The 27,855-nt window shown below is 44.9% G+C and overlaps 1 long non-coding RNA gene across 2 annotated transcripts in view; it reads right to left on the minus strand.

The window, feature by feature from the left end:
* LOC140199882 (uncharacterized) overlaps positions 1-22,101 on the minus strand; it is a 33,167-nt gene extending 11,066 nt beyond the window's left edge. The window contains exons 1-2 of one of the 2 annotated variants that reach the window (XR_011886515.1): positions 22,016-22,069; positions 1,659-1,915 (exon numbers count right to left, since the gene is read on the minus strand). This is a non-coding gene — a long non-coding RNA (uncharacterized lncRNA). Of the gene's footprint in view, positions 1-1,658; positions 1,916-22,015 lie in introns of both variants that reach the window. The other variant, XR_011886514.1, reaches the window with a different exon arrangement.
* Positions 22,102-27,855: the final 5,754 nt, after the last annotated feature.

Here is a 27,855-nt window from a genome sequence, read left to right on the forward strand (position 1 = left end):
GTCAAGACACTTCATCAGGACTGGAAAGGAAGGGGGTAGAAGCCAGAATAAGAAAACATTTTCACAGCTCTTCAAAGAACTCATTCAGATTGGTCAGCTAGGATCCACCCTTAGACAAAACATTAATGAGTGTCTCAGATTTAGTTCATCTCTCCCCAAGTGGTGATTAATTCTCTTCCTTAGAATTGCATTCATCATCTTCCCTGTCACTGAAGTTAGGCCCAGAGGTCTATAGCTACCAAACTCTTCTTTGCTGCCATTTTCAGAAAGGGAGAACAGATTAGTGTGCTCCAGTTACCTTGTGCCTCATTGGCATTTTACAGCAGTCTGGGATTAAATCCCATCTGGTCCTGGGGGTTTATCCACCTTTATGCCTGCTAAGGCATCAAGAATCTCCTTGTTATTTATGGACACCTGCGCTAGGTTGCTGCAAAAATCCCCGTTGAAAACTTCCTCAACTATATATACATATAGTAGGCAGCTGTCGATCCCGGGGGATCATGGGTTTGCACCCTTGGTGGACTGTGTCCTCTCCAGGGTGAAAGCCTGGGTGGGAAGATTTGAAGAACGGGCTGTTGCCCACGCAGCGAGTTCCCCCTCTCCACGTCATTGATGTAGTCCAAGGGAAGGGCAAGCACCAATACAGCTTGGCACCAGTGTCGTCGCAGAGGTTGCCAGACTGAAGTTGTAAACAACACCAAGCTGCCTTAGGGACCCTAGCTCTGTATTTCTTCCTCAGCGTTTACTCTCAAAAGCTTTTTTTTAAAACACCTCCCGACACAATTTATATCCTTGACAGGTCTCCTTCATCATTAGTTCTTCCCTTATCTTTTTATCTATTCTTAGTGAATAGGGTCCCCTACACTTGTTAGCTCTGGCTTTCATCTTTAAAGGAATATGTTGACCTCAATTTTTATTTCTCCTTTTGACTCTTCCCACTGGACAAATGTAGCCCTAACTGAAAATAGGTCCTCCTAATCTACCAGAGTCAGGACCTCCTTTATGTTAATAAAATTGGCCTTCACCCAAATTAGATTCAGATTTATTTATCACGTACATTGAAATATACAGTGAAATGCATTATTTGCGTTAGCAACCATCACATCCGAGGATGTGCTCGAGTTGCCACATATTCCGATGCCGACATAGTATGTGCACCATGCACAACAGAACAGTGCACACGAAGTGACAGAACAACAACAGCAAGATGAGCCCCATTCATTCATTCATGCATTCCCTCCTTCCTTCCTTCCTTCCTTTTTACAAACATACACAGTCATCCAACCCCAGGACAGGCTGTCTTCCTTGGTCTCCAGTCTCCAGTGGATTTGTGGATTCACGGAAACTAGGCCATTATTACTGGTCCAACTAAATTCCCCAAAGATAAATCAACTGTCAAGCTCCTTCCCTTATTGGTCGATCAATATTCTCCTTTAAGAAGCTCTCTTGGATAGGCCTCAATTAAATAATTAGATATTAGATTAGATTAGATTATGAGGACACGCAGTCCTCTTTTATTGTCATTTAGTAATGCATGCATTAAGAAATGATACAATATTTCCTCCGGTGTGATATCACAAAAACACAGGACAGACGAAGACTGAAAAACTAACAAAACCACATAATTATAACATATAGTTACAACAGTGCAACAATACCATAACTTGATGAAGAACAGTCCATGGCACAGTAAAAAAGTTCAAAGTCTCTCAAAAGTCCCACATCTCACGCAGATGGGAGAAGGAAGAAAACTCTCCCTGCCATGCCCGACCACAGTCCGACTCTGAGTTGTCCGAAAACTTCAAGCTCCATCAGCCCTCCGACACCGAGTACCAAGCACCATCTCTATCCGAACGTTTCGACCTCAGCCTTGGTCACCAGTAGCAGGCAACTAATTAGTTACCAGCATATTAATCTATTTGCAATAATCAGAAACAAAAAGAAGTTGCAGTTCTCTAAAGGTTCATTTATATCAGGGGGACTCACTGTCACTCCACTTTATTTAGTCAACATTTTCAAACCGATATAATGTGTCTAGAGCAGAGTATCCTAGCACAAACCAAACTAACTATCAACGACCAGGTAATCGATAAGTAAGTGTTGCTTATCATGGCTGGTAGTGTAAAGCTTCCATTTTGACAGTGCAAATGGTTTGACAAGCCCTGTTTCGTTCTTACAGATGATCTGCTTATTACCTGACCATGTCACTTTAAGAATACATTAGCTGTACATTGTAGATTCCCAGTGATTGCTTTACAATAAGATTGAATATTCAGTACTTCTTGAAGTTGTTTTCTGGAATTAATTTCTTCCCCTCAGCCCATTATTCTGGTCTCTCATGGGATACTGACTCACGCTGGAATAATTTCTCAGCTGACTATGAATTAATACTTATGGAGCCAAGTCACGGGTGTGGAAAAGGGTGACCTAAGTGGGATCAAGAAAAAATTCAGAGTGTTTCTCAAGAGGGCTGTGTTGAGAATGCAAGTAAGTGGAGCTGAAGATCACTAGTATTCTCTGTGTATAAACCATGAAGGTAGTATAAATATTCAATTCAATATGAGATGTGAAACATTAAACAATTATTCAAATCTGATATTCAGAAATAAATAATTTTTTTTCAGAGGAAGTTGTAAATGAGTTACTGGTGCTTGATGCACAATCAAATTACATGATTCTTCTTTATCTGATCGAATCATACCTTTTTGCTTTATCAATGGTTCTACATCAGCCTTTATATTGCACCTGACTCTCCCCTATCCTCCTGCTCTACACCATAAACATACCCATCTCTCTTTCCTGCATCCAGGCTTCCCCTTATACATATCTACATGACTCTCCTCCACCTTTTTGGGAAGTTTATTGTTGATATAAAGTAGAAAATATAGGTTTTAATATCTTTCCTCCCACGAACATCAAGTTAATCCAATCTATAATTCCGTAGAGAGACTAATTTCTCTAATCACAGTGCTGCTCCAATCTCTGTATTATTAGTTTGCATAGTGGTTTTAACTTGTTCATCAGCTTTGCTGTTCTAGTGTTACCCTGAATTGCATGTCCACCTTGTTAGACTTAATGACGATTAATTCTGTTATTGACTGTGAATGTAATGTAAATTCTGAGTTGTTGTTATTATTATTAAATCACTGTGCTTTCTCACCAATATCCTGATCTCCATTCTATTATTTTATAGAATCATGCAATTGTTACAACTCGGGGGCCATTCAATGCATTCAAAGGTGCTGACACCTAGTCCAATGAATCACAGACCCTGCAGCCCTGGAAATGAAATCCGCTTAAGTGCCTCTCCATTTCCCTTCCAAGAGCTCTGATTCTGATCCAGCACAATTGCTCACTGTGAGGTTGACTGTTTATTTATTTCCATAGATGCTGCCTGACCTGCTGAGTTCCTCCAGCATTTTGTCTGTGCAATCTTGGATTTCCAGCATCTGTAGAATCTTGTGTTTAATAAATGCAACAGATTCTGTAGATGCCTAATGAAGGGTCTCAGCCCAAAAATTTGCTCTTTATTCCTCTCCACTGACTCTGCCTGACCTCCTGAGTTCCTCTAGCTTTTTTTGTGTGTCACATAAGAAAATTATTTTACACTACTTCTTCCCTAAAACTTAATGTGTTCCACAATTCTATTTCACAGTTCCATTTTGCCACCTGTATCTTTGTTACTCTTTCCCAGTACATTTGTATTAGCTTTTAATGCACTTTCCATTCCTGCCTGCAGACTTGCCCATGTTTTCACTGTTACATTTATTTTTCATATTTATTCATTATCCCTCACCTTCACTTGTATTTTTACAAGCTTACAGTCTTATCCTGCCTTAGTTGTGATATTCATGTATTTACTTTCCAAAAGCTGCTTCCACAGCTTTTTCCCTTTAGATTTAGTCTGCTTTCATTCAGACAAACCAAGCACGTGGATAACAACATTAACTTATTGCCTTTTCAGAGAAATCATTTTATCTCCTTCCTGTACTGATTTTTATCTTGGCTAGGTGTGTTACTCGCCTCAAACTGATTTCATTAACAGAACATTTGCTCTGACCTTTTTTGAAGAAGTTTTCCACCCACCCTTTATTTATTGGTTCCCTTTCATCTCTGAGACATCTGCATCTTTGAGGGGACACGTCAGTGCATTCTGTTACAGATTTGGGAGAGAGAAGGGAATGGAAATTTGTACTTTTGGCAGACAACTTCCTTTTTAGTGGGCTTCTACAAAGTCTGCACATTTTCAGCTGAAATGTGATGCTGCATTTAAATGCAACACCAAAATGTCAGTACAGGGGTAATATTCCACAAACATGCAGCAGAAAGATGGAACGTTTGAGATAACAAAATGATACAAAGCATTTTGAAACGTGGGGAGAAAAGACAATAGATCACATCAGGGAAATTTGAAGAGAAGGTAAGTGACAGATTTACGAAAATGTTCTTGATATTTGGGACTGAGGTTCAGCAGGTTGGGACTTTCTCATGAGAGCATAAAAGATTGAGGGGTGATCTTAGAGGTGAAAAAAAGTCATGAGGGGCAGAGGTATGTAAATGCACTGAGTCTTTTTCTCAGAATTGGAGAATCAAGAACTAAAATGTACTGGTTTAAAGTGAGAGGGGAGAGATTTAATAGGAACCTGATGGTCATCTTTTCCACCCGGTGGTCAGTGTATTGAATGAGCTGCCAGAGTAGAGGTTGAGGCAGATATAATAGCAATAATTAAAATGAACTTGAACAGATACACAGATAGGAAATATTCAGAGGTATATGGGCCAAACGCATACAAATGGTATTAGCTTAAAAGCGAGTCTCGGTTAACAAGGACTAGTTGGGTCAAAGGCCCCATTTCTGGACTCCATAACTCTATGACCGAAGGTATGAACAGAGATAGGTTTTCCTGAGTCTTTTTTTAAAATAATACTCTTGTATGACATCTTTCACATCCTCAAGATAGACACATAAACCAAGTAAGTCTATTGCCATGAAGGCAGGAAGATTTTATAAGTCAACAATACCATTAAAATAGAAAAAGCACACTTTGAAAATGAGAGTAAAATTATTCCTGTGCAAATCCCCACAACAACAGGTGACCTAGCAATTGCTGTCTCAGAAGCCAACATTGGAACATCTTTCAAGGGGGTGACCTCTTGCATCAAGGCGACACACCCTGATGACGTTCCTGGAAGGGCACTGAAAGACTGTGCCAATCATCTCTCTGGGCGGTTCAAGGACACCTTCAACCTCTCACTGCTGCAGACGGAGATTCACACCTGCTTCAGAAGGGCATCAATCATATCAGTGCCCAAGAAGAGTTAGGTGAGCTTCCTCAGTGATTATCACCCAGGAATGCTTACATCTACTGTGTGATGAAGTGCTTTGAGAGATTGGTTATGGCCAGAATTAACAGCTGCCTGGACAAAGACCTGGACCCGCTCCAACTTGCAAACTGCTATTGCAGGTCTATAATGGACACAATCTTACCCATCTTTGGACCACCTGGATAACACGTCATGGACATGTCAGGCTGCTGTTAATTGATGACAGCTTGGCATTTAACACCATTATCCCTCGGTATTAATCAACAGGCTTCAAAACCCTGGCCTCTGTACCTCCCTCTGCACATGGTTCCTTGACTTCTTTATCAGGAGACCACTCAGTGCAGATCAGTAATAACATCTCCTCATTGACAATCAGCACTGGTGCACCTCAAGGATGCATGCTGAGCCCAATGCTCTGCTTTCTCTACCCTCATGACTGTGTGGTTAGGCAGAGTTCAAACACCATCCATAAATTCACCGATGACACCACTGTTGTTGGCAGAATCTCAGATAAACAACGAGGAGGCAAACAGGAGCAAGATATTTCTGTTGGTTGATTGGTGCCACAAGAACAACCTTGCACCCAGTGTCAGCAAGACCATGGAATTGGTGGGGGACCTCAGGAAGGGAAAGTCTTGGGACCACGCAACAGTCCTCACTGAGAGATCAGCAGTGGGAAGGTAAGAAGCTTAAAGTTCCTGGTCGTCAACATCTCAGAGGATCACTCCTGGGCCAAACAGATGCAATTGTGAAGAAGGCAAGCCAGTGGCTTTACTTCATTAGGAGTTTCAGAAGAATTTAACACTGTTATACGCTCAAAACTAATCAATAAGCTCCAAGACCGAGATCTCGATATCTCTTTGTGCAACTGAATCCTCAACTTCATCACTTCCAGACCCCAGTCAGTTTGGATTAGAAACAACAGCTGCACCACAATGAACAGCAGATCAAGTACAGCGCAAGGCTATGTGCTTAACCCCTCTGCTCATCTTGCTTTGTACTTATGACTGTGAGGCTAAGTACAGCTCCAATTTCATATTCAAGTTTGCTGATGACACACCACTGCTGCTGGCCAAAGATGGTGATGAACTGGCATATAAGAGGGAGTCTGAAAATCTGGTTGAATGGTGCCACTCATTCTCAGCAAAGCCGAAGAACTGATTATTGACTACAGAAGGAGGAAACCAAGGGTCCGTGGATCAGCCCTCAACAGGGGATCGGAGGTGGAGAGGGTCAGTAACTTAAAATTCCTTGGTGGCATCGTTTCAGAGGATTTGTCCTGTGACCAGCACACTGAGTACATCACAAAGAAGGCACAGCAGCACCTCTACTATCTTAGGAGTTTGCACAGAATTCAGCATGTCATCTAAAACTTTCATAAACTTCTGTAGATGCACAGTGAACAGTATCCTGACTGGTTGCATCATGGCTTGGTGTGGAATCACCAATGCCCAAGAATGGAAAAGCCTACAAAATGTAGTGAATACAGCCCAGTTCATGATAGTAAGAAAAGCCCTCCGCAACACTGAGCACATCTACAAGGAGCACTGCCTCAAGGAGGTAGCATCCATGATCAAGGACCCCCACCGTCCAGGCCATGCTCTCTTTTTGCTGCTGCCATTGCCGAGGAAGTATAGGAGCCTTAGGTCCCACACCACCAGATTCTGGAACAATTATTACCCTTCGAGCATCAGGCTCCTGGACCAGCATGGATAATGTCAGTCACCTCGACACTGAACTGTTCCATAACCAATGGACTCACTTTCAAGGAGTCTACTACTAATGTACTCAATAATATTTATTTATTTTTGTAATTACACAGTCTGTATTCTAATGAACAATGGCTGTTAGTCTGCTTCTGTGTAGTTTTTCATTGGTTCTGCTCCTTTGTACCAACTGTAAACCCCCTCAAGAAAATGAACCTCAGAAGGGTACATGGTGACACAATGTACGTACTTTGATAATAAATTTACTTTGATTTTGACTTTGCAGTTTGGTACGTCACCAAAGAATATAGCAAATTTCTACACGGTAGTGTGAAGGTTAGCATAACACTATTACAGTGCCAGCAACTCAGGTTCAATTCCACTGCTGTCTGTACGGAGTTTGTACTTTCTCCCCATGACTGTGTGGATTTCCTCTGCGTGCCCCGGTTTCCTCCCACATTCTAAAGGCGTACGGGTTGTAGGTTTTTTGGTCACATGGGTGAAACTGGGCTGCGCAGGCCCCTTGGGCCAGAAGGACCCGTTACCACACTCGATCTCCAAATCTAAATCTAAATCATTCCCCGTCATCCCCCACTTCTCAAAATATGACCCTGATGGACCAAGAGAAAAATCAGAAAGGTGAATATGTGTGGTTGCACTGCCACAGGACATTCTCAGAGAAGTTTGAGCAGTGTGTATTTTATTCACCTTGCCTGCTGGAAACTTTCAGGCAGCTTTTTAAAACGTAGAACAAAGCAACCCCAAATTTAATCTGCAAAAAGGGTAGGTGGGAAGCAAACCTCTGCCCAGAATGTGGTTGTAAAAAAAAGAGAAGATTGTGTTTTTAAGTTGAATAAAATGACCTGCTATTTTGGTTTGATTGTTACGTTTCTGGTATTCATACTGGAGGAATTGTGCAACTCTATTGCTGTATTATAACAAATCAGCAACAATGGGGGAAAGATAACGTAGATTTTCAGATCAAGTTTTATCTTACTTGGTGTCAACTTGGGCTGCCTTTGGTAGGACTGAAGGATTTCTCAAATGCATGAAATGTGAATCGAGCCCAGATCACGCAGGAACTTCATCAGTCCAGGCCAAGTAGAATTCGGCCAATGGTTTGAGATGAGGGCAACTCATAAAATAGGCCTGGGCTACTTGACTGAAAGCCCACTGTTTCCAAGATGTCTAGAGTGGTGGAGACTCCCTCTATAACCTTCATAGCAGCACAATGAACCAATCTCCCTGGCCCCTGATAGAGGATGATTGGGTTGGAACTGTTTTCACTGGACCAAAGGAGCCTGAGGGATGACCTTATAGATGTTGATAAATTATTTAGGAGCATTGATAGCATGGATGATCATAGTCTTTTCCCCCAGAGTACGACCGTCTAAAACTAAAGGGCACATGGTTTAAGGTGAGAAGAGAAATATCTAAAGGGGAACTCAGAGGCAAGTTGTTCACAATAGAATGTGGTGGGTATAAGGAAAGAGCCACCAGAGGAAGTGGTTGAAGCAGATACAATTACAATGATTAAAAGGCATTTGAACAGGTACATGGATGGTTAATGCAAGATCTAGAAAAACTCATCCATGCACTTATTTTTAGTAGGCTTGACTACTGTAATAGTCTTTTCACAGGTCTCTGTAAAAATAAAATCCCTCAGACAGCTACAGCTCATTCAGAACACTGCTGCTAGAGTCCTTACTAAGACCAAGAGAATAGAACACATCACTCCAGTTCTCAGGTCGCCACATTGGCTTCCTGTCCGTCAGAGGATTGATTTTAAAATATTACTATTGGTTTATAAAGCACTGAATGGTCTGGGGTCAAAATTCATCTCCAATTTCTTGCTGCGTTATGAACCTTTCCGAGCTCTCAGGTCATCTGAGGTGAGTCTGCTTACTGCCCCAGGATCACAACTAAACACAGTAAAGCAGCTTTTAGTCACTATGCTCCACATACTGTATCTGGAGTAACCTTCCAAAGAATCTAAAGTCTGTCCCAATTTAAACCCTTTTAAGTAGAGGCTTTACATTTTTCTTTTCATTGTAGCTTTTAATTAGAATCTCCTGCACCATAACTTTTATTTATCATATCTACTTTCGGTGTGATTTTATTCTTTTATGCATTGTCTGAAATTTGATGTTTGATTTTTATATCTTGTTCCATGTAAAGCACTTTGAACTGCCTTGTGTTGGAAAAGTCTACACAAATTAACTTGCTTTCTAGCTATAAGAAAATGGGCCAAATGCACGCTAGTGGGAATAGCTGAGGAAATCACCTTGGTCAGCTTGAACCTAATTGGGCCAAAGGGCCTATTTCCATAAGTATAACTCTATGACTGAAGGATTGAATATAGAGACAGTGTCCTGGACACAACCAGCTTCATTTGTGCAGAAGGGCAAAAAAGGAAAACACCTAATAGCTTTCTCCTACTGGACAAGCATGATGGACTGCTCTTTAAAGATGAAAATGCTCACAACACACTGGAGGAACTCAGCAGGTTGCGCAGCATCCGTGGAAACGATGAGTCGATGTTTCGGGCCGGAACCCTTCGTCAGGACTGTAGGGGGAAGAGGCAGAGGCCCTATAAAGAATGTGGGGGGAGGGTGGGAAGGAGAAGGCCGGTAGGTTCCAGGTGAAAAACCAGTAAGGGGAAAGATAAAGGGGTGGGGGAAGGGAGGCAGGGAGGTGATAGGCAGGAAAGGTGAAGAAAGAATAGGGGAAAATACAACGGGTAGTAGAAGGAGGCGGAACCATGAGGGAGGTGGTAGGCAGCTGGGGGAGGGGGCAGAGTGACATAGGGATAGGGGAAGGGAGGGGGAGGGAATTACCGGAAGCTGGAGATTTCTATGTTCATACCAAGGGGCTGGAGACTACCTAGACGGTATATGAGGTGTTGCTCCTCCAACCTTAAACCCATAATTCTCACACCCCATACCGCTCGGTTTTACCTCCTCCCCACGATCCGCAAGCCTGACTGTCCCAGTAGACCCATAGTTTCTGCCTGCTCCTGTCCCACCGAACTTGTACCTGCCTACCTGGACTCTATTTTGTCACTCATAGTTCAGTCTCTCCCCACCTACATCCGGGATACATCCCATGCCCTCCACCTCTTCAATAACTTCCAGTTCCCCGGTCCCAACCGCTTCATTTTCACTATGGATGCCCAATCCCTATACACCTCCATTTCCCATGAAGAAGGCCTCAAAGCCCTCCGCTACTTTCTGGATAATAGACCTCACCATTTCCCGACCACCACTACCCTCCTCCGGTTGGCGGAACTGGTTCTCACACTCAATAACTTCTCTTTTGGCTCTTCCCACTTTCTTCAGACCAAGGGTGTAGCTATGGGAACTCGCATGGGCCCTAGCTATCCCTGCCTCTTCACTGATTATGTGGAACAGTCTGTGCTCCAAGCCTATTCTGGTACTGCTCCCCAACTTTTCCTTTGGTACATTGACGACTACATTGGTGCTGCTTCCTGCACCCACGCTGAGCTCGTCAATTTCACCGACTTTACTTCTAACTTCCACCCAGCCCTCAAATTCACTTTGTCTATCTCGGATACTTCTCTCTCCTTTCTCGATGTCTCGGTCTCCATCTCTGGAGACAGACTGTCCACTGACATCTTCTACAAGCCCACTGACTCTCATAAGTACCTCAACTATACCTCTTCTCACCCCGCCACATGCAAAATGCCATTCCCTATTCCCAGTTCCTCCGTCTCTGCCGCATCTGCTCCGAGGATGAGGCTTTCCGTTCCAGGACATCCCAAATGTCCTCTTTCTTTAAGGATCGTGGTTTCCCTTCTGTTTTCATCAATGATGGCCTCACCCGCATCTCCTCCATTTCCCGCACTTCGGCTCTCACCCCATCCTCCCGCCACCACAACAGAGACAGAGTTCCCCTTGTACTCACCTACCACCCCACTAACCTCCGGATCCAACACATTATCCTCTGCAGCTAAGCACATCTTTCCCTCTCCACCCCTCTCCACCTTCCACAGGAATCGGTCCCTCCGTGACTCCCTGGACCACACGTCCCTCCCCACGGATCTCCCACCTGGCACTTATCTCTGTAAGCGCAAGTGCTACACCTGTCCCTACACCTCCTCTCTTGCCACCATTCAGGGCCCCAAACAGTACTTCCAAGTGAGGCAACACTTCACTTGTGAGTCTGTTGGGGTCATCTATTGCATCCGGTGCTCCCGGTGTGGCCTCCTCTACATCGGTGAAACCTGACGCAGATTGGGAGACCGCTTCAACGAGCACCTCCACTCCGTCCGCCAAAACAGACAGGATCTCCCAGTAGCCACCCACTTCTACTCTGCTTCTCACTCCCATTCAGAAATGTCCATATATGGCCTCCTCTACTGCCATGATGAGGCTAAACTCAGATTGGAGGAGCAACACCTCATATACCGTCTAGGTAGTCTCCAGCCCCTTGGTATGAACATAGAAATCTCCAACTTCCGGTAATTCCCTCCCCCTCTCTTCCCCTATCCCTATGTCACTCTGCCCCCTGCCCCAGCTGCCTACCACCTCCCTCATGGTCCGCCTCCTTCTACTACCCATTGTCTTTTCCCCTATTCTTTCTTCACCTTCCCTGTCTATCACCTCCCTGCTTCCCTTCCCCCACCCCTTCATCTTTTCCCTTACTGATTTTTCACCTGGAACTGACCAGCCTTCTCCTTCCCACCCTCCCCTCGCCTTCTTTATAGGGCCTCTGCCCCTTCTCCCTACAGTCCTGACGAGGGGTTCCGGCCCGAAACGTCGACTCATCGTTTCCACGGATGCTGCCCGACCTGCTGAGTTCCTCCAGCGTGTTCTGAGTGTTGCTTTGACCCCAGCATCTGCAGATTATTTTGTGTTAAAGATGAAAATATTGCAAATAGTTATTTTAGTTTGATATTGGGAATTACATTATCTTTAGGTAGTGATAGTTATTTTGCATAAATGGTCACAGATACTGTTGAACACTATTTGGGGATCAAAAAGTGAGTACTTTTTACATTCAACATAGAACATAGAAAAGTACTACACAGAAACAGACCATTTGGTGCCTGATGTCTGTGCTGAACACTTTGCCAATTTAAACTAATCCTTTTCACCTGTACATGACCTATCCTTCCTTTTACAGTATATGTGTCAATCTAACGGCCTCTTAAAAACAATTTCCACCACTACCGCCGGCAGCATGTTCCAGACACCTATCACTTTGTTGTGCGTGTGTGTGTGTGTGTCTGTGAGAGAGAGAAAAAAAACTTCTCCTTTAAAATCTCCTTTAAAATTTCCCCCTTCACCTTAAATACATGTCCTCTTGTGATTAACATTTAGTACTTGACCTTCAGCCTGAAATATTCTATTACCTGACAAAGTATTTTAAATGTACTTCCTCTGGCTCACTGACAAGTATTATCTTCACTGTCCTACTGCCTCAAAGTATCATTGTGCACAAGGCTCAAATCCTTCAATAGTTTTAGCAAAACAAAAGGCTGGAATTATTCAACAGGTTAGGCAGCACCTATGGAGAGAGAAAAGGAGTTAACATTAACATAGCCCTTCATCAATTTGCATGGTTAACATAGTGTAAAGCAATAGAGATACTATAGGTAAGAACAGAGATAGATCAACTGGAGGACGGGTATGGTCTAGAGCTGTCAAGACTTCAAGGACATTGTCAGATTATCATGGGGTAGAAGGTTATGATCAGCATTTATGAGCAATCAGGGCGAAACAGAGTTGGGTGTTGAGATCATAGCTACTTTGGGGGAGAAGGTCAGACTGGGAGAGGGTTTGTGAATTCAAAGAAAGATCAAATGTCAGGTTTTAGAGAGCCCACAGACCTGCGCACTCTGAGGTTTGATTGTAAGTTATCTACCTCAGTTGCTGTAATTATTTGACTGAATTTGATAAATTACTGAACTTGATAGAAGTCCTGGGGCAGAGTGGAAGCCATGGGATACAGGATCAGCCAAGATCTTTTTGAACGGGTGTGCAAGGCAGTTCTGGGCTAATTCCTACTTTTCTTTCTGAACTTGTCCTTCTTCTTGTTTCAGACTGGTCAATGTGAAGAAACTGTATGTTTGATGAGTACTGTTGATTTGCACAACAAGCCTCCAGTGGTAGATGGAATCCATTTAACTGCCTTCTGTATTTTGAGGCTCAATGCCGAGAACTGCTGCTGAGTGATTTCTTTGACACTAGACATGCACCAAGGATCATCAAGGCCAGATGCCATGTGGAACCAGGAGTCTTGTGTTACATGTTACAGGTGCCTTCCTGAAATAACCCACAAGCATAAAAGATGAGGGTTGTATTTCCTGATTCTGCAGGAGCTAAGATGTTGTCTTTTGACAAGCAATTGAGCCTATCATTTATGCTGAGAATGTAAATGTGATTCAATCACAGGCAAAGGCAGGCAAAGTCATAGTGGGTAGGGTAAAATAGTATCTGATTTTACAATAGAGGACTTCAAAAACTCTTGAAAACTGGGGGTGGGGAAGATTCAAGAATTCCATTAGAATAAGGAACATCAAGTTATTAAAATTTAACAGCGAAAAAAAATTACAGAAGAGATCAAATGGGATTTAAAATCTGGCATGTTGCTTGGAACCTGATTGAGACTTTTGAAACAGTTGTCTAACAAGCTGCTAACGATCTATTAGGTACAGTATAATCTTCCTGAAATCCTGAGAATTTAGAATTGTCCCCATTTATGGAAGAGGAAAGAAAATTCGGGGGGTAGGGTAGAAAGAGGGGCTTGTAAGACCATTTGTCTGTCGCCAGTAGTTGAAAAACCTATTATAGAGAATGTGCAATAGAACATTTATAGGGGGAAATGAGAGTTTGCAGGCATTAATGTAAAGCAACAATGTTTGAAAAGGTAATTACGTTTAAGGGTGCAGGATGAAACTCGGAGAAACAATTATATTTTCAAAAGCATTTAGTAAGATGCCACATCAATGATTTATACAAGTTCAGATGAGTTGGATTGGATTAATACACTCATATGGATAAGGACTGGTTAATGTACACAAGCAATGTACAGCTGGCAAGTCAAAATAACAGACTACTACAGGAATTAGTGCTGGGACTCTGCTATAAGAACATAAGGATAAAATATAGGAGTGGGCCATTTGGCCAATTGAACCTGATCTGCTATTCATTAAGACCGTGGCCAACAAAGTAGCTGGTTTGTTGAACAGGCACACATCTTTGAGATGGGGGAGGAAAACCAAAGCATCTGGTCAGAGGGAACACATGCAAACTCCACGCAGAGAACACTGGAGGTCAGGAGTGAACCCAGGCTGCTGGAGCTGAGATAACTTTTCTACAAACTTCACCACTGTGTCAGCCCTACCTCTGGCCAATGGGTTTCATAGAATCATAGAATTGTACAGCACAGAAATAGACCCCTCAACATAACTTGTTCATGCCTATATACACTAATATCATTTACCCGCATTTGGTCTGTATCTCTCTGCCTTTCCTGTCTAGGGATCTCTCCAAGCACCTTATAAACATTGTAATTATGTGTGGCTCCAGTAATTCCTCTGGCAGCCCTTTCCAGATAACCACCACCCTCTGTGTGACAAAATTACTCCTCAGATCTCCTTTAAATTTCTCCTCCCTCACTTTATACCTGTGCTCTCTAGTTCTAAGCTCCACCGCCTAGGGAAAAAGACTCCGACTGTCTTTTCTACGTAAGATCCAATGGCAGTCTCTTCTTATTTTCCTAAACTGTAGGGAATCCAGTTCTGACCTATTCATCTTCCCTTTTAAAAAAATACCCTCCTTCCCTGAAATCGATCTGGTGAATCTTTGCTGCATTCCCACCATGGTAAATCCATCCTTTCTGCGATGTTAATGTTATCAGTAATTTGCCCAGTCATGTAGACTCAATGGCCCCAGTGATCCTCACCAATTTTTATAGACCCACCATGGAAAGTATCCTAACCAAATGCATCCCAGCTTGGCATAGCAACTGCTCTTCCCAAAACTGTAAGAATTTGCAACAGTCAACGTTTTGGGCCGAAACCCTTCACCAGTCCTGATGAAGGGCCTCGGTCCGAAATACTGACTCTTCACTCTTTTCCGTAAATGCTGCCTGACCTTCTGAGGTCCTCCAGCATTTTGTGTGCGTTGAATGTGATTACTTGCATGTATTACTCAATGTGATTACTCGCATGTATTACTCAATGTGATTACTCAAGAACGGAAGCTGGTGATAGAACTAAGAAAAATTTTTAGGTTAGCTAATGAAAATATTTTATGTGGACACTGGATATGATCTTGACCCATCAAATTCACTCAAACTTTCCTGAGAAAAAATGTTCATAATTGACTGGTTGGATATTGGGAGAGACCACTTGATTTTTTTTCTCTAGTTGAAGTTAATGAGATGAATGCATGTGGGAATTCTGAAAATTGAATTCAATTAAGGTTTCTCTATGTATAAGTGAATGGAGCTTCCCTGAGCATATTGGTTCAGGTGGAATAATTGTCCCTCTGTTTGAATAGAGCATTTGACCTGGTGCATAAATTTAACACGTACACTATCTGGCACACTGAAACAAAACATGTAGAGAAAGTTAAAGCTCTCAGTGTCCCTACGGAGATACAGATTCCATTTAGGATGCACAAAATAGCCCAGTGCTCCGAATGGATAATGTATTATTTATTCACCAGGAACAGGGTGTTCCTACCTAATGACCTGGAAAGCCACATGCAAAAAGTCTCCCACTATAAATGTGGCTCATTAATCTGAGAGTGCCTCACTGACTACATACTGCAGCATAATGATGCTTGCAGAACATACACCATGGAGAACTATTCCTCCCTTCAGATGGGGAGTTTATTTTCCACCTTTCCATACTACATCAAGGAAATGCAGTCATTCCACTGCATAAGAATAATCCAGATTCCACCATATGGCTGGCAACAGGTCTGTTAGCTAGTCAGCATCAGCACCCATTTGCACTAATCTGACACTAGTCCCATTCTATTTTCTCCACTTTCCCATCAACTCCCCACAAATTCTGCCACTTGCTAACACACAAGGTACAATTTACAGCAGCTAACTAGAGAATTGACCTGTACATCCATGGGGTGTGGGAAGAAAGTAGAGAATTTGGAGAAAACCAACACATCACCTGGTATGAGACTATATCCATAAGGTACTGTTCAATTTTGGGAAATGATTTCAGTATTTCCCAAGCTAATTTACCCAAATGAGTTTCATAAGGGTCTTTAAAAAATTTTAAATTCCTCACTATTATCATTTCAGAGGACCTGTCCTGGGTCCAATACATACAGTGCCATTACAAAGGCAGTGCCTCTGCTTTCTTAGAAGTTTGAGGAGATGCAACATGTTGTCTAAAATTTTGACAAACTCTACAGGTGTCATGGTCCGGTCCGTAAAGTTCACGTTCTGGTTCACGGTCCAGTCAGTGGACTCCGGACTCCAGGCTGTCGCTTTCGGCTGTCCCTTGCTTCAGTTGGGCTTAATCATAGGTACCTGATGCTCGTCTTGGGGCTGGGAATATAAGTGGCCCTGGGTTCGAGTGTGAGGACTGGTTTGTCTCATCAACATCCTGTCCTTGCCTCTGTGGGTAAATCAGGCTGTCTTTACCGTTACCCTGCAGTTGGATCTGTCCCTTCCTGGTCCTTGCGTCTGTTGGGTAAGCCAGGCCATCTTTGCCGTTGCCCTGAGGCTGGACTGTTCCCTTCCCTTTCCCTTCCTTCTGGAGCCTTGACCACAACCTGTGTCTGGAGCCTTGCCCTGCAACCTGTGTCTCGAGCCTTGCCCTGCAACCTGTGTCTCGAGCCTTGCCCTGCAACCTGAGTCTGGAGCCTTGCTCGCAACCTGTGTCTGGAGCCGTGCCCACAACCTTGTCAAGTTTAACCAGAGGAGTGAGACTGGAGCCTTGCTGTGTCAAGATGAGGAACTGTCTATCGTTGGGTTGGAACTGTCTCTGTGTCCACACCTTCGCTAGGTAGGTCTGGCCGTTTGCCGCTACCTAGTGTTGGGAACCGTCTCATCGTGTTCAGCATTCTGTGTTGAGCCCCAGCTCCAAGTCGTGTTCCCAAGGAGGGGTCCCGGCTCTGTGTTCCTGTCTCTCAAGTCCAAGGCTCTGTATTCCCGTGCTGTAGACCAAGGCTCTGTGTTCCTGTCCACCCCAAGACCAAGGCTCTGTGTTCTGTGTTCCTGTCGTCCCAAATCCAAGGTTCCGAGGTTCCTGTTGTCCCAAGTTCAAGGCTTGGCTGTTCCTAAGTACCAAGTCAAGGATTCATGTCCCTCATCCTGTCCAGGAGCTTCCTTGTCCTGTCCTGTCCTGTCCTGTCCAGGAGTTCCCTCGTCCTGTCCTGTCCTGTCCAGGAGTTCTCTCATCCTGTCCTGACCAGGAGTTCCCTCATCCTGACCTGTCCTGTCCACGTGCCTCGTCCTGTTCTGTCCATGTGCCTCATCCTGTCCTGTCCACGTGCCTCGTCTGCCCTAGAGTCCCCTCGTCCTGTCCTGTCCATGTGCCTCGTCCTGTCCTGGAGTCCCCTCGTCCTGTTGACGTGCCTCGTCCTGTCCTGGAGTCCCCTCGTCCTGTCCATGTGTCTTGTCCTGTTCACATACCTCGTCCTGTCCTGTACTGGAATTCCCTCGTCCTGTCCTGGAGTTCTCTCATCCTGTCCATGTGCCTCGTCCTGTCCATGTGCCCCGTTCTGTCCTGGAGTTCCCTTGTCCTGTCCTGGAGTTCCCTCATCCTGTCTGTGTGCCTCGTCCTGTCCATGTGCCTCGTCCTGTCCATGTGCCTCGTCCTGTCCATGTGCCCCGTCCTGTCCTGGAGTCCCCTCGTCCTGTCCTGGAATCCCCTCGTCCTGCCCGTGCTAGTCCTGTCCTGGAGTCCCCTTGTCCTGACAGTGTGCCTCGTGCTGTCCTGGAGTGCCCACATCCTGCCTCGTCCTGTCCGTGTGCCTCGTCCTGTCCTGGAGTTCCCTCGTCCTGTCCTGGAGTTCCCTTGTCCTGTCCATGTGCCTCATCCTGTCCTGGAGTCCCCTTGTCCTGTCCTGGAGTTCCCTCATCCTGTCTATGTGCCTCATCCTGTCCTGGAGTTCCCTTGTCCTGCACTGGAATTCCCTCGTCCTGTCCTGGAGTCCGCTCGTCCTGTCTGTGTGCCTCGTCCTGTCCTGGAGACCCCTCGTCCTGTCCTGGAGTCCCCTCGTCCTGTCCGTGTGCCTCGTCCTGTCCTGGAGACCCCTCGTCCTGTCCGTGTGCCTCGTCCTGACCTGGAGTCCCCTCGTCCTATCCTGGAGTCCCCTCGTCCTGCCTTGTCCTGTCCGTGTCCCTCGTCCTGTCCTGGAGTTCCCTCATCCTGTCCTGAAGTTCCCTCATCCTGTCCGTGTGCCTCGTCCTGTCCATGTGCCTCGTTCTGTCCTGGAGTGCCGTCGTCCTGCCTCGTCCTGTCCGTGTGCCTCGTCCTGTCCTGGAGTGCCGTCGTCCTGCCTCGTCCTGTCCTGGAGTCCCCTCGTCCTGTCCATGTGCCTCCTCCTGTCCTGGAGTCCTCTCGTCCTGTCCCTGTGCCTCGTCCTGTCCATGTGCCTCGTCCTGTCCTGGAGTTCCCTCGTCCTGTCCATGTGCCTCCTCCTGTCCTGGAGTCCCCCCATCCCATCCTGGAGTTCCCTCGTCCTGTCCATGTGCCTCGTCCTGTCCTGGAGTCCCCTCGTCCTGCCACGTCCTGTCCGTGTCCCTCGTCCTGTCCTGGAGTTCCCTCATCCTGCCTCATCTTGTCCGTGTTCCTCGTCCTGTCCTGAAGTTCCCTCGTCCTACCTCGTCCTGTCCGTGTCCCTCGTCCTGTCCTGGAGCTCCCTCACCCTGCCTCATCTTGTCCGTGTGCCTCGTCCTGTCCTGGAGTTCCCTCGTCCTGTCCTGGAGTTCCCTCATCCTGTCCGTGTGCCTCGTCCTGTCCATGTGCCTCGTTCTGTCCTGGAGTGCCCTTGTCCTGTCCGTGTGCCTTGTCCTGCCCTGGAGTGCCGTCGCCCTGCATCGTCCTGTCCGTGTGCCTCGTCCTGTCCCTGTGCCTCGTCCTGTCCTGGAGTTCCCTCATCCTGTCCATGTGCCTCGTCCTGTCCTGGAGTTCCTTCGTCCTGTCCATGTGCCTCGTCCTGTCCTGGAGTTCCCTCATCCTGTCCATGTGCCTCGTCCTGTCCTGGAGTTCCCTCGTCCTGTCCTGGAGTTCCCTCATCCTGTCCATGTGCCTCGTCCTGTCCTGGAGTTCCCTCATCTTGCCCAGGAGTCTCTCGTTCTGTCCTGTAGCCCCGATTAGTCCTTTCTCCCAAGACTACGTCATGTCTTCGCCTAGTTTCGAAGTCCGAGTCCGAGACAAGACCCAGGTTCTGGGTCATTGTCCAGTCTCTGGCTCAGAGTCCGAACCCAAGGCATGAAAAACCTATGCCATGTCCAGTCCTGTAGCCATGTCATGTCCTCGCCTAGTTCCGGGGTCTGAGCCCGAGTCAAGACCCAGGTTCTGGGTCCTTGTCCAGTCTCCAGCTCGGAGTCCAAGCCCTGGCTCCTTCTTCCCAATTCCTTGTCCTGGTCCCGCTTGACTAGCCAATGTCCTAGCCCAAGTCTGTGTTCTTGTCCCAGCTCCTAGTTGGCATCCAGTCACGTCCCTAACTCTAGTCCTGTCCTGTTCCTAGTACTTCAGTGTCTGTGTCTTGCATTTGGGTCCGCCACTTTATGACAATAGGTGCACAGTGGAGAGTATACTAACTGGTTGCATCATGGTCTGGTATGGAAATACTAATGCTCTTGAATTGAAAAACCTCCAAAAAGTAGTGGATACAGCACAGTCCATCAGTAGTAAAGCTCCACTCCACTATCAAGCACATCTATAAGCAATGCTGTCGCAGAAAAGCATCCATCATCAGAGACCCACACCATCCAGGCCATGCTCTCTTCTCACTGCTGCTATCAGAAAGGAGGTACAGAAGCCTCGGGTCCCACACCACCATCGGGTTCAGAACAGTTATTGACCCTCAACTATCAAGCTCTTGAACCAGAGTGGATAACTTCACCCCCCCATCACTGAATTGATTCCACAACTTCTGGACTCACTTTCAAGGACTCTCAAACATATACTTGTATTCTCTTTTTTGTATTTGCAAAATTTGTTATCTTTTGCGCGTTGTTTGCTTGTCTGTCTTTGCCGTGTGCAGTTCGTCATTGATTCTATTTTGTTTCTTGAATCTCAGGGTTGTATATGGTGACATATATGTACATCGAGAATAAATGTACTTTGACTTTGATATTCCATAGTGCACCTTTGAAAAAGCATCATGACTCCTTGGGCACTCCTAGAATGCAAATATTTTCAGGACTATGGAACTAGATTTAGGTTCTCAATCCACCGTTTAGCTCTGAGTGTATTCCATTGTGTTCAAATTCTGAGGAAAGACTGGATGGAACTGCCTGTCATTCCTCTATACTTTTGCCTTGACTTCAGAAACATGGGAAATGTTTCAGCATATTAGTTAAGTACTGTTGTGTATGTTATGTAGATAATCCCACTACCTCCCGTCTGTCTTGAAGTTATTTTTTTTGCCTATTGTTATGATGTAAAATCTGATTCTGGAGCAGATTGGAAATGAAGGAACTGGGACTTTGTAGCACCTGCTATAGTTCAGTGAGAGAAGGGCAGCATTTGTTAATCTATTATCTCTCCTCCTACTGGCTACAAAAGCCCCCAAGGTTTAAGGGTGGGACTGAGTGCTGGAGTCACTAAATTTCCATGAAATTCAGTAAAAGCCAACCCTTCTCCACATCCACACCCAGCATTCCGAGGACAACCCTCAGCTCAGTATTGATCAAACCCACAGGGAGACTGAAAGGAAGACCGAGATTGGGTCTGTAACACAGAATCACCAGAGGATGGACGGTAGTTTCTGAAGGAACCAAATATCGCCATTTACAACAGTGCATGTCAGTATTGAACACATTAACTATCCACCCAAATACCTTCATAGATCCTGTGAACATGCATACACACCTTCTGGCAGCAAAGATGTTCTAACTTCAGTCATGATAATAGAGTTATGGAGTCATACAGCATGGACACAGGCCCTTTGGCACATCCATGCCCGCCATGGTGCCTCCACAGCTTGTTTCAATTCCCTGTCCCTTTATCCCTTCCCCTCCATGTACCTATCTCAGTGCTTCTTAAGTATTATATCTTCCTCAACCACTTCCTCTGGCAGCCCATTCCATATGCTCACTAATTTCTGCATGAAAGTGTTGCTCCTCAGGTCCCTTTCAAACCTTTCCCCTCTCTCGCTAAATCTATGTCCCCTAGTTTTAGATTACCCTACCCTGGGGAAAAGTCTAGCTGTCCGCCTTATCTATGTCCCTTGTCATTTTAGACACTTCTATGAGGTTTCCATCATTCTCCAATGTTCCAAGGAATAAGGACCTAGCCTGGCGAATCTTCTCTATAACTCGGGCCCTCTAGTCCTCACAACATCCTCACAAATCTTCTTCTGCAATCTTTCCAGTTTAACAATGCCTTTCCCATAACATGGTGACCAAAACTGTACACAGTACTCAAAGTGCAGTTTCACCAGCAACTTGTATAACTGCAATATAATGTCGCAGCTCCTATTTTCGATGCCTCAATGACAAAGATCACCATGCTATACACCTTTTTCACCATCCTGTCTACCTGAGGTGCCACTTCCAACAAACTATGCGCCTGTAGTCTTGGATTCCTCTGTTCCATTACGCTCTCTAGTGCCCTGCAATTCATAGTACCCTAATCATGAAATTACAGGATCGTTGCATTGAATTCAGAAAATTAAATTTGCCATCCCTACCTAGTCTGGTCTATATGTGACTCTAATCTCACCAATACGATTGTCTTATAACTACCTCAACAGCCAAGGGGCAATCAGGTGCAGACAATTAATGCTGGCATTGCCAGTAACATCCATTACCTTATCGTTATCACTTCTTTCAATCTGCAACTTCTTGGGAGCTCTCTGTTCCTCCTGTCCTGATCACTGTAATCTCAACATTCTCAATTTCCTTCCTGCCTTACAATTTGCAGCCACACCTCCAGATACTGAGACCTTTAGTTCAGAAATTCCCATGATCACCTGGCACCGATTCAGTTGTCCTCCTTTCAGGCTTTGTCTAAAACCTATCCCTTCAACAAAACATGCACTTGTGTGTCTTAATCATTCTCTATCTTGATGTGCCTCATGACTGCTTCATAAAATACTTGTTCTCACTCAAAGAACTGGATGTATTTTTGAGAGAAGCTGTAGGAAATTTTTGACTTTATTATTTTAGTTGGTGTATAATTTGGATTTTTGACCTTCATGAACTCCGCTATTTAAATCAACAGTAGATTTTAATGGAATGTTAACCGAAATGTTAAAGCTGAAATGAGGAAAGAAACTGATTGAATGAGTAATGAAATGAAACTTTATACAATCCATTAACTATAAGGGAACTTCAAAACTTGCCCTCTGATTTATTGTTTACTTACGGATCTGTATTTTTTCATATTGCTTTTACAGTGATCTTATTTAGGAGAGATTTTCTCTTAAGCGAATCAAGCATTTTTATATTATTCTTGAAACTTGTCCAAACCTGGACACTCTGGTACAGCTGTGAGGTTGCACACAGATTGATAGTATCTGTGTGCAAATGCTCACATTTGTAAATGAACAACTTCCAGGAGGGAAAAGTAGTTAAATATTGGTGGGTCAGAGCCACAGTGAAAAGTTTTATTTTCTTCTTTCCAAAGCAAAATTTACTCAAAATCAGTGTTGATGATTATTAAGAATAGAAGCATAATTCGATTGGTACTTTCTATTTTGGATGCAGTAAACTTGGGGTTCATGACAGGCTTCTAGGTCAACCACAAATTCAAGGCTAACATTCCAATATCATGTCAAAGGAGACCTATAAGCAAGATGAGACGAAGCTGAAGAGGGGAAAGAAATGATACACAGGTATGTTGCCTGGACTGGAGGGCTTGAGCTTTAAGGGAAGATTAGATAGATGGAGTGTTTTTTTTTGGAGTGAAAGAGGCTGAGGGACAGCTTATATGAGGTGGATAAATCATGACGGGCACAGAAAGGGTCAATAGAGATAAACTTTTTCCTAGGATAAAACTAAAGGCAGCAGTTCAAAATGAGAGGGGAAAGCTTTATTTAGAGATATAGCATGCAACATGCCCTCAAGCCCAGCTATCCATCTACTTAATGTTAGCCTAATCACAGAACAATTTGCAATGACCAATTAACCTACTAAGGGGTATGTCTTTGGACTATGGGTGGAAACTGAAGCATCTAGAGGAATCCCTGGTCACAGGGAGCATGTACAAGCTCTGGAATCGAACTCTGACCTCCGACACCCTGAGCTATAATAGTGTCACGCTAGCTGCTTTGCTACTGTAGCACCTCAAGGGCTTTAAGAGTCCTGAAGGGAAAGATTTTCACACAGAATGTTGTGTATGTACAGAATGAACTACCAGAGAAAGTGGTATAGGTGGGTACGATTACAACATTTTAAAGACATTCCAACAGATCCACAGATAGGAAAGGTTAGCAGGGTATTGCCAAACCCAAGCAAAAGGGTTAAGTTTAGACAGGCATCTTGGTTGGCATGGACAAGATGGGCCGACGACTGGTTTGCATGCTATGACTCAAAATATACTGCCTACCAATACTTGTTCTTCATCTAACATCCAAATAACAGGCACTGAAGGAGATCTCAGCCCCTCAAGCCTGTCCGTTGTTCCAGTAAGATCACGATTAAATGTAACCTCAACTCCACTTTCCAAGCAACAGACTAAAAAATAAACAGCTACTATCATTGGCACCTGGAAACAGATTTAAAATCTGTGACACCTGGAAGCAGGTGAGCCGATGAGAGTCATGGATTCATTTCTATATGCAAAACAATGTTCATATTAACTAACGTGAAGTTGCTCCATTTCAGAAAACTGTAGAATCAATGAAAACCGATATATGATTGCAAATCTTTCATTTCAGAGCAAGTTTTTAATCTACCCCAAATAAATGATTTAATGATTGCTTTTAAGATCAATACATTAACTGTTATTTTCCTTTCACTATTGGCTATTACTTTTGTAACTGTAATTTTACCCTTGCCATTTTTGTGGCGTTGGTGACCACCACTGGCTTCTGTGATTAATAATGCATGGTAAATGTGGACCATCAGCCCAAGTGTGGAAATAAAGTGTAAACTGTTTTTGTAGTTGCATACTGTAGGGCGTTAGAGTGGCACATCTAGCAGAGCGGCTGCCTCACAATTCCAAGGACAGGGGTTCGATCCTGACTTCAGGTGTTGTCCGTGTGGAGTTTTCGTCTTGTGACTATGTGCTCGCTGTTACATAGAGCCATATATCACAGAAGCAGGTTGTCTCACCCACTGTGCCTGGTCTGGCCATAAGGAGCCCACTCACACTAATCTCATTTCACTCTCCCTGTACCTCTATCATGTTTGCTGTTGTGTGCTGAGGCAGCAGGCTGAGGGTAGCAGACACCAACAGAATCAACAAACTCATTTGTAAGGCCAGTGATGTTGTGGGGATGGAACTGGACTCTCTGACGGTGGTGTCTGAAAAGAGGATGCTGTCTAAGTTGCATGCCATCTTGGTCAATGTCTCCCATCCACTACATAATGTACTGGGTTGGGCACAGGAGTACATTCAGCCAGAGACTCATTCCTCCGAGATGCAGCACTGAGCGTCACAGGAAGTCATTCCTGCCTGTGGCCATCAAACTTTACAACTCCTCCCTTGGAGGGTCAGACACCCTGAGCCGATAGGCTGGTCCTGGATTTATTTCATAATTTACTGGCATAATTTACATGTTACTATTTAACTATTTATGGTTCTATTACTATTTATTATTTATGGTGCAACTGTAATGAAAACCAATTTCCCCCGGGATCAATAAAGTATGACTATGACTATGACTATCAGGTGCACCTGGAATCTACCACTTTGCCAAATGTTGGAGTGATTTGCAGTGGCCGGTCGACCTACCAACCTGTACATCTTCAAAGTTCAGTTTATTGTCATTCAACCATGCACATATATACTGCCAAACGAAACAACATTTCTCTGGACCAAGGCGCACAACACATAGCACAAAAGGTGATGCAGGTATTATCACAAATGAGTTAACAAATAATAAGGTGTGTATACAATACAAGTTTCAGATAAACAGTATGATACTTCATGAATGATGAGACCTAGGTGGTGGCAGGGAGCTCAGTAGTTTTACAGTCTGAGGGAGAAGAAGCTTTTTCCCATCTTGTCGTAATGCTATGGTATCTTCTGCCCGATAGTAGGGGGTCAGAGAGATGGTTGGATGGACGGGTGGGATCACTGACAACGCTAAGAACCCTGCACATGCAGCGCTTCTGATAAATATCTCTAAGGGGTAGAAGAGAGACCCCAATGATCCTCTCAGCTGTCCTTACAGTCAGGTGCCTTGCAGTTCCTGTACCAGACGGCGATGCAGATTGACAGGACACTCCTGAGGGTGCTCCTGTAAGCATTTGTTAGAATGGGGGTGGTGAGGGGAGGAAGGAAGCCTCACTTGCCTCAACGTCTTCAGGAAGCTGGGATGCTGCTGTATTTTTTTTGTGGTGCTGAGGGACCAGGTGAGATCATCCATTTCATGCACTCCCAGCTACTTAGCACTCCTAACTTGTTCCTCGGAGGAGCCATGTATGTGCAGTGAGGGGTGGTCAGCCTGTACAATGACCTCTTTGGTGTTGTCTGTGTTGAGATTCAAGTTATTATGCTCTCACCAGCCTACCGGTCGCTCAACCTTCTCTCTCAATGATATCTTGTCATTCTTGTCACTGTTGTGGCATCAGCGAACATGATGAATTGGTTTGAATTGGATCTGGCAGTGCAGTCATATGCCAGCAGCATGAACAGCAGTGGGCTGAGCACGCAACCTTGGGGAGCACCAGTGCTCAGCGTGATGGAGCTAAAGACCTTTCTGCCAAAGTGGACTGTCTGTGGCCTTTCTGTCAAGAAGTCCAAGATCCAGTTCCAGAGAGAGGTGTTGAAGCCCAGCGAGGACAGTTTACCCACTAGCGTATTAAGTGCTGAGCTGAAGTCAATGAACATCATCCTGGCATATGAGGAAACATATTCCAGCCGGGACAGGACGGAGTGGAGTGCAGATGATATGCTATCATCCGTGGACTGATTTGAGTGATTAGCAAACTGGAAAGGCTCCATTATAGCAGGACGATGGACTATAATGTGAAACGTAACTAGCCACTCAGAGCACTTCATTATTGTTGAGGTCAGTGCCTCTGTATGGTAGTTGTTGAGGCAGGTTACTGTTGCCCTGTTGGGAACTGGGATGGTGGTGGCTGCCTAGAAGCCTGAGGCGACTGTGGACTGTTCTAGACAGATACTGAGGATGTCTACTAGAACCTCAGTTACCTGGGCTGCACAGTCCCTCAGCACTGGGCCAGGTACGTTATCAGGCCCCAAAGCTTTACGTGAGTAAACACTGCCTAGGGTTTTCCTCACATCGTTTGCAGCCAGACAAAGTGCGTGCTCCTCGGGGGAGGGGTTGTGGGGGTGGGGGGAAGAAGGGGTCCATCTTCACTGGCATATCGCCCTGTGCATCGAACCGAGCACAAAAGACATTCATAGAAACATAGAAAATAGGTGCAGGAGTAGGCCACTCGGCCCTTTGAGCCTGCACCGCCGTTTATTATGATCATGGCTGATCATCCAACTCAGAACCCTGCCCCAGCCTTCCCTCCATACCCCCTGATCCCTGTAGCCACAAGGGCCATATCTAACTCCCTCTTAAATATAGCCAATGAACTGGCCTCAACTGTTTCCTGTGGCAGAGAATTCCACAGATTCACCACTCTCTGTGTGAAGGAGTTTTTCCTAATCTCGGTCCTAAAAGGATTCCCCTTTATCCTCAAACTGTGACCCCTCGTTCTGGACTTCCCCAACATCGGGAACGATCTTCCTGCATCTAGCCTGTCCAATCCCTTTAGGATTTTATACGTTTCAATCAGATCCCCCCTCAATCTTCTAAATTCCAACGAGTACAAGCCCAGTTCATCCAGTCTTTCTTCATATGAAAGTCCTGCCATCCCAGGAATCAATCTGGTGAACCTTCTTTGTACTCCCTTTATGGCAAGGATGTCCTTCCTCAGATTAGGGGTCCAAAACTGCACACAATACTCCAGGTGTGGTCTCACCAAGGCCTTGTACAACTGCAGTAGTACCTCCCTGCTCCTGTACTCGAATCCTCTCGCTATAAGTGCCAGCATACCATTCGCCTTTTTCACCGCCTGCTGTACCTGCATGCCCACTTTCAATGACTGGTGTATAATGACACCCAGGTCTCGTTGCACCTCCCCTTTTCCTAATCGGCCACCATTCAGATAATAATCTGTTTTCCTATTTTTGCCACCAAAGTGGATAACTTCACATTTATCCACATTAAATTGCATCTGCCATGAATTTGCCCACTCACCCAACATATCCAAGTCACTCTGCATCCTCTTAGCATCCTCCTCACAGCTAACACTGCCACCCAGCTTCGTGTCATCCGCAGACTTGGAGATGCTGCATTTAATTCCCTCATCCAAGTCATTAATATATATTGTAAACAACTGAGGTCCCAGCACTGAGCCTTGCGGTACCCCACTAGTCACTGCCTGCCATTCTGAAAAGGTCCCGTTTATTCCCACTCTTTGCTTCCTGTCTGCTAACCAATTCTCTATCCACATCAATACCTTA

Source organism: Mobula birostris, chromosome 6 (genome assembly GCF_030028105.1).
Source record: "Mobula birostris isolate sMobBir1 chromosome 6, sMobBir1.hap1, whole genome shotgun sequence".
Taxonomy (NCBI): domain Eukaryota; kingdom Metazoa; phylum Chordata; class Chondrichthyes; order Myliobatiformes; family Myliobatidae; genus Mobula; species Mobula birostris.